Source organism: Megalops cyprinoides, chromosome 19, assembly GCF_013368585.1.
Source record: "Megalops cyprinoides isolate fMegCyp1 chromosome 19, fMegCyp1.pri, whole genome shotgun sequence".
NCBI classification, from domain to species: domain Eukaryota; kingdom Metazoa; phylum Chordata; class Actinopteri; order Elopiformes; family Megalopidae; genus Megalops; species Megalops cyprinoides.
In genome coordinates this window covers 13,417,476-13,423,980 of record NC_050601.1, presented here as the reverse complement: position 1 = coordinate 13,423,980, position 6,505 = coordinate 13,417,476, and positions in this window count along the sequence as shown.

Sequence of the window (6,505 nt, the reverse complement as noted above, 5' to 3'; positions counted from 1 at the left end):
TTGCAAGCATGGAACTCTAAATATTATTTCTTAAACTATTGGATTCTTCTGTCTGTCAGTCAGATCAGTATGAGGATACAAATAATGTTGGCAACAGGGCCATACAGAAGCTGTTCAAGCAATTCATTTCAGTTTGTATCTACTGATTTCACTAAATATTACAATTATCACTCCTTTGTTACTCTGTTAATATATTTTCAGTTCATTTATTACAAACGTAATGGTAATTTTTGCATTATGTCTCATGTCTCACCACTAGTTCCTGGGCTGATCAAAAGAACAGAAACAATGTTGCATAGTACACTCTACACAGGATAGTACATGCATTGTAGATGCAACATGGATATTATTCATTAACACAGCTTTGATAAAATACATAAAAATAGGCAGGGCAAATAACAGGACCTACCTTTCAGGAAGCTGGGCATATACACTGAGAATGTCCCGTGGGAACTGACAGGTATGGGTGTAAAAGGATATTCACTGGATATTCATGAGTCACAGATCAAGAGAATGGTAGAATGATGGGGGAGTGTCATGCAGTGCAGATGTGTGACACTTTAGATTGAGTTGCTTTGCATGACTCTGGAGTAAAGCAGGTGATGAAGTGAAGGTGGGATCTTAACAGCATCCGGCAGAAAAAATATCAAAAAGTCTGTTGGTTGCAGTATAGTAAACTGTAGTGAAAAAAAAAATATATTATGTTATAATATCTATATAACATAAAAAAGACAAAATAACACAAAAAATGTTACTGAACTGAAAAAGTATCAAAAGTATCAAAAAATATCAAATCTCCCATTAGTCCCTTAATGACCAACAGAGATAAACTTCAACAGCAGCACCCTGTCCAGTCTGGTACACTGTAGAATTCATCCATTCATTAACTCTCAACCGCATCTGGCTGAAGGGGACCTGTAAAGTAGATGAAAAAGGAAGTCTGTTGGCTGCAGTGTGGTAAACTCTAAAATATAGCATTGGTAGCTTTGCAGTATCATAATTAATCCCATACAAGAAGTGACGAGAAAGAATTCTTACCAGCTCTCAGCAATGAAGTGAATTAGAGAAAGCCACAGATTTTCCTGGTCCCAACCACTCCTGGCCCTGCTGACGAGTCCACACAAATAATCACCCTTTGTTATTACAGTGCAGTCCTATTAAACTGACACCAAAACAACAACATTCAAAATAGGCAATCATGGTGACCAGGTGAACCATGTGCATGGTCAGGTCTACAAGCAGAAAAGAAAACTTTGTTTTGTTTACCTCAGATTGAAATAGTCATGGAAATTACCACTGTGATTCATGGAAAATATTACTTCTCTCAAAAACAAACTGTTCAAAATCCACATTAAGCATTAAAATCATTACATTTAAGATGCATACAATAAATATGAGCTCCATCATACATAAATCTTTTCATTATCTGCTTTAAATATACAATACAACAATGAATAAATACATAAATAAAATGGAAATAAATTATTGTCTTCAAAATCTGACATCTACTGTTACATTAATTATGTCATTTTCCCTCAGATGCATCATACTGGGAGTACAGGTTTTGATTTAATTGAAAATGAACTCAGCTCTAAAAATCTTTTAGTATAATTTAAAACTCAATAAAATCTGTTCATTTGAAGTATAATTGATAAAGACTATCAGTGACAGGCTTACTTCTCCAAAAACAGTGTTGCTTCACATTGAGCAATTCAGAGAAACCCTTTTGGCTGTCTGAATAGTTTTGTCCAATCCAATGGCTCTCTGGGATGTTTCATACTACTTAAATGGAGAAAAACTGCCCAGTGGCTTTAGGGTATTGTTGTACCTGTCAAATGACAATCATTAATCTAGGAATTAATAATATGAACACAATTTACTGTCAAGGCATTCATCATGGTCCTATTCTGAGAGGCCTTTCAGTGTGATGTACATCAGAGAGATCAGATTTGTTATAGTGTAGGTGCTCTATCATAATCTGTTCATTTCCATAAAGCACTGCCCCACCTGACCACAACCTCATTAAACTGCTATGTGTATGATTACAGAAAGCTATTTCTAGTAAAGAATCTCCAGAAACTAGGAATACAAAAGCCAGTCCAAGCTGCAAATTTGTTTTATAAAACTAAATAAATATTTTTTGCTTACATTTTCTGTGGACGAGCCAATGAGGCTCGAATAAAATTAGGAAGAAAATAGGAACGAGGTAGGAACAGAAGATCCCGTTTTCAATAGCATGAGAATGACACGCAAATTTGTTAAGCATTCCATATTTTTTGCCCTGGTAGAGGTCTGGTATGCCTCAGGGGCATTTTCTTACAGTTTGACCCTGTATTTTGTCTTAAATTGTCCTCTTAGATACATAGCTCTTTTCTCCTTGAATAAGGTTTTATGTTTAACAGCAAGTCTCTAGGACACAGGTAAGAGGGTATTTAATTTTATCTGTAAAAAAAGAAAGAAACTCCCAACCTTTCTGCCAGTTGACTAAATGTAAAAGTAAATGTTTGTGAGAGAAAGTTGACTTGTGTACTGGTTGTTTTCCATTTATGCAGCGTTTGAACCAGTTTTAAATGCATAATGTACAGTGCTTACTGTGGGAATTAATCAAATAAATGTCATTTCAAATATACCCTCCAGATATGTGTGTGTATGTGTGTCACACTGCATTAACCTGGATAACACAATAGTAAAAATGGTAAATATTGTGCAAGAGGAGAGCGTTTGTATAGATTGAATAGTCATTGCCTGAGAATGAGTGATTTAATTCGTGAGATCGTTAAAAATAAAAATATTAAAAACATATTCGTCATCGTAGAACATTTGCAATAAATAACTGACATGACACAGTGAGGCAATAACACTGACCTATGACATGAAGTCTGAACAGATTGTGATTATCGGCTTAAACACTCAAAGTGATAAAGCCCTGGAAACCACTGAATATAAACCTCTGTATTATTGTGGTCTCAATATCGGTAGTATTATTTTGTGACTTTCGAGTTCATAAACGCAGTTACTCATTATCACCCCTGGGGAGCAGTGTAAAACCGTATATTGAGTTTTGTGCACAATAAGTCCTGAAGGTGAGCAGGATGCTGTGGGAGCGTGTTTTGGGGAACAGCGCTTCCCAGCTGTACCGCACACTGTCAAGCAGCACAGCGAGGCTTGGATGCAGCGGTCCGTGCAGCACCTCGCCGAGCTGAAGAGCTTTCTGCCGCCGGGCATCGTGCAGCCCGCGGTGACGCCACCCACGCCTATGCTGTTGGTGCCCAGGCCTCACGGGCTGCTGACGGCAAACAGCATCGACGTCCTTTCGCGGCTGGATGAGGCCAAGGCCAGGGTCACCTCCGTCTTTGGGTCCGTTTTGAAGATGGGCTCCACAAAGAAGGTCAGTATAGTGTCCCTTATCTGAAAGTCACAAACACTTAGATGATTGTAAAGTCTTGTTGTAATGGTGCGACTCACCTTTTTATGGCAGGTGGCCTCGAAACTCGCAGGTGGCGGGGCTCCTTCTCTCTGCAGTCCTTCCACCTCCACCTCAGCCACTTCATCCCACCCTGCTGACAAGTGAGTGTGTGTGCCTGGTTTTTGAAGTTCGTCACCCCCCCGTAATCATTTCCATCCCTGCTTGTCTTTCAGGCACCAGCACAAACGCCCTGCACTTGCAGGTTCTTTCTGCTGGAGGGCCTGGTGAGGTGGAATGAGGAGCGCGCTGCGGCAGTGGTGGAGAGGGAGAGCCAGCTGCTACAGTGGCCACCTGCAGCACTCCCTCAGCCAGCTGAGCCGGGAGCTGCTGGGGCACAGCCTGGTTGAGGACTTCACCAAGCCCGAGCAGTACACAGGTGCTCTCAGCGTTTGTCACGCAGGTGTGTGTGGGCAGAAGCTTGCTGCGTCAGACTGAGCTTGCTGATGTTTCTTTGGTGTCCTCCTTCTCAGGTGAGCTCATTGGGGTGGAGTGCCTGCACTCACAGACGGTCCGAGCGCTGCAGGACGTTGGCCTCGGAGAGGAAGGGCTGGAGGAGGACGAGTCTGAGGAGGAACCTACCATTGTGGACCTCCTCATGGAGTCACCCCCGCCCTCAAACCACAAAGCCGTTCCATCTGCTTCCCAGTCAGGTCTGGCTGACGCCTCGTGATCCGGGCCAGGCATCGAACAAACGCCCACCCCTGAGGTCCAGGCCTCTATCCTCAGGGGAGATTAGGGGGTAAGTACACATCAAAATGCAGTTTCTGGTTTAAAGTGAGGAAGGCATCACCTTTTATCAGTGGCTGACTATTTCTGTGTCTTTCTGCTTTTTTAGGAACATTATGGCCCAGGTGGTGCCCCTGGGTATAAGCATGTCCCACTTCTGGCCAGCAAACTTGTGGAGCTTCAGCATCACCTATGTGACAGAGTGGAAGTTGGATGAGCTCATTCAACTTTGGGAAAAACTGCCAGAAAGAGTCAAGCAGCAGCTCGTCTACCCCACCTGTTACAAAGGCAGACTGCCTCAGGGACGGCCTCAGTCAGAGGCCTCAGGCACATCTAGCACCGACGGCCCTAGGCGGTAAGCCATGAAAGATAAAGATAATCAGGCACAACAATTTTATCCGCTAATTATGACCGAACTCTCTCAAATCTCAAACCCTCTTCATTTAAATTTGTTTTTCTTGCTCTCCATCTGTAGCTGTCTGCTTGGACGGAGCTCTGGTCAAGCCCAATGGCCCCACATTAGCCGGCTTGTGGAGGCCATTGGAGGCTATGTGCCTAGAGCTCTGCAGCATCCACCCGTCCACTAAGACGTCTGCAGGTGTGCTAATGTCCAGGTGGGCGGCCATTGTAAGGGGCTACTCCAATATAAGAGATCTGGTGGTGGACAACCAGCGCCTGATGGCCCATGGCCCAGACCTGCATCCAGCTTCTCATGCTCAGCCGGAGGACGTTGACCAAGTGGTAAGATTTTACATCTCCAGACCATGGGGATGTGATGTCAATGTGAAGAATAAAAGCATCTCGCTTGCCACACGCTTACTTTTGAGGCTGACAAGAAATGAATCATCACTTTCACCTACTGTTGGCATTTGGCTTTCACTGTATTTCAAGTACAGCAGTCTGTAGAGGAGGCAGTAGACTGTAGTCTGGGAGGAGAGTGCCAATGCAGAAGACCCCTTGTCTCAATCTCAGACTCCACTCCCAGAGGCCCTGGAACACCAGACATTCCAGATTGTGTCTAGTTGGAAGGTTCAGAGGGAGATGTCCATTGCCTCACCCATGCTGCTAGCCCAGATCCCTGGGAGTGTCACCCCGACCCAGCGGGCCCCAGGGGTCTGTGTACCTGCTTCTCCTCCTCGTCCTCCTCCTGCCACCCTTCCACCCTCTGTGCCCAGGACCACGGCGTGGCAGAGGAGGAAGAAGGCCGAGCAGGAAGACAGAGAGGACGGCACCTGGAAGCACATGAAGACCACAGAGGAGTACCTCTGCAAAGACTGTGGCTAACCCAAGCGCAGGGAGTTTGGCCACCGCTGCTTCTGAGGTGTCCGCTTCTGTGCCACTACAGCCAACAAGACTGCAGAAGAGTGGCTAGCAGAGATGTGGTCGGCCTGAGGCTCTGGACAGGACAGTTAGTCCTCTGGACATTGTATATAGTCCATTTTACTCTGTAAATGTGCCTGTAAATAAACCTTCCCCCAAAATATATACCTTACCTGCATTTATGTATGTATAACACATTTGTATTTATCCCATAGACATATCCTTAGAGTAATGTCATGTAAAGGGTTAATTAATAAATATGTGCTTATTTGCAGTTTGGATTCTTATTTAAAAGCATCTTGTAACATCTGCAGAAATCATCTCTGTATGTCTGCATAGCCTCACATGCCTCAGTCTGATGCTCAGTAAGCCAATCTACACTTTGTCTTTTACTGCTGATGGATACATAAGAAAAGTTGAGATTCCTATTATGTAGTCATACCAAGGGATGTGGTAACTGAATGTTGAATGTGCAAATCACTCAAAGCACTGAGATTCCAAAAACTACCTGTATGTATCTTTAGGGCTTTATTAGGTATGAAGGTTAAACAGTATCTCCAGTGGACTTGCAGGTGGAGGTTGCAAGGTCACCAGGTACAAAAGACTGGTGAAGTGTCCATGGTTGGATCTGCTCCCAAGGGTATCTGGTGCCTGGTTCTGTTTGTAGCTCCCCTCAGAATGCTGAAGTAAAGAAAGATTAAATGATCAACCGGTTTGGAAAATACAGGCTATAAAAGGCAAAGTTCATCATGACACCTGTTAACTATAAAGATGTTACAAACAAAACACATCACCTGTTTTACAGGGGCAGGTTGGCCCCTCCATCCTGCTGCACCACCCAGTGGGTCTCTCCTGGGTCCCTCAATCTCCCTTCTGAACCAGGGGCCCATTGGCTTCCAGGCTGGGGATGCCTACTTTGCCCACCTTAGACACAGAGAGACTTCTCTAAAAACATAAAAGGCATAGCTACAGCACCTTTCTGCTTTTTTCTCG